A 1,456-nucleotide genomic window follows, 5' to 3' on the forward strand; every position below is an offset into this window, starting at 1 on the left:
CCACAAATGTCATCAAATAAACTTATACCACAATCCTGCGACATTGTCATCTATATTAAAACTATAAAACAACAACCACTAGGACACGTGTCCTGTTGTTGTTAAACCTTAGAATTAGTTTTCCCGCTCAACTCTATGTCATCTTAATTGGGTTGTATCTAGAAAGCATTATTTAAGCCCAATTACTTTTCTAGATACTTCACCAAGAAAATAAAAATTTTACACGTGATTCTGCATCAACTGAATCTTTAAAATAGGGAAATATCTTCAATCAAATCAAACAATTATACAATTATCAATGAATTAGCCAATATACAATTTTTATTATCCTTTGCCAAATATACAATTATTTTCAAAATTCTATACGTGATTATATTTAGCTGACTGCCAAATTTCTTTCCGAAAATTCTTTCCGAATAACCCATATATCTTCAATCATAATATATATTCACCATATATTACTCCAGAAATCTTAGACCTGCATTATCGCAACTAATAAAATTTTAGACTCAAAATCTTCCCTAAAATAACTTGCAAACTTTTAAGCGCATACAATATATCTCTCTCTATATATAATACTCAATAAATCAATGTTGATAACCTACATTTACATACCACACAAAACATCAGACCACCTTTAGCATTGATGTCTTCCTTGGTAGATCATGATATGATTGGGGCAATCACTCCTGAGAAAGGGTCATAGAAAATCAAAGGTAGGATTATCTACTCGTGGGAACAAATCATTCCAAAAACTACTGAAGTCACTAGCCTTGATTTTATAATCACTGATTCTAAGGTAAACAACTTATAATAACTTAATAAATAATTTTGTTCCCATTTGATCAAATTAAATTAGTTATCTGAAATATGTGTCTCACTTTGTGCAGGGTACCTACATACATGTTACTATACCCAAAAAATGGATGTTCAAATTTAAACCATTAGTCAATGAGGGTGAAGTGCGCTTTCTTACCAATTTCAGTGTAATCCGGACAACAGGAGAGTATTGGGTTACCAAGCATCCCTACAAAATTTTGTTCACTGCAAGACCATAATCTCAACAACCAATGATGTCATCATTCCTGCAAATCCCATCGAATTTGCTTCTTTCAATGATATCATACAAAACAAACTTGATAAAAATTATTTAGTTGTTATGAAAATTATAGACACATAAATATATCTAATTTCTAACCATTCTTAATTTAATGATAATTTTTTTGCACACAGATGTCATTGGTAAACTGCTAACAAAAAGTAAGATTGACGTCAATAAGGATTTAAAATCTATGTAGATTAGGTTGCTTGATTGCGAGTATGTACTCTCGACTTTTACATCAATATATGTAATTTAATATACTGAACGGACACTAACAATTTTACTACTTGTATAGGGGCCAAACGTTGATATGCACTCTTTGGCAACATATGGCTGAACAGTTGAATGATAGTA

General features: G+C 31.0%; 1 long non-coding RNA gene across 1 annotated transcript; it reads right to left on the minus strand.

The window, feature by feature from the left end:
- Nucleotides 1-245: 245 nt before the first annotated feature.
- Nucleotides 246-1,082, minus strand: LOC141588802 (uncharacterized). The gene is made up of 3 exons (XR_012519794.1): nucleotides 977-1,082; nucleotides 616-689; nucleotides 246-478 (listed from the first exon to the last, which is right to left on the minus strand). It is a non-coding gene; the product is annotated as an uncharacterized LOC141588802 (long non-coding RNA).
- Between the last annotated feature and the right edge of the window lie 374 nt (nucleotides 1,083-1,456).

The sequence above is a fragment of the Silene latifolia genome, chromosome 1 (genome assembly GCF_048544455.1).
Source record: "Silene latifolia isolate original U9 population chromosome 1, ASM4854445v1, whole genome shotgun sequence".
In the NCBI taxonomy this organism is placed as follows: Eukaryota; Viridiplantae; Streptophyta; class Magnoliopsida; order Caryophyllales; family Caryophyllaceae; genus Silene; species Silene latifolia.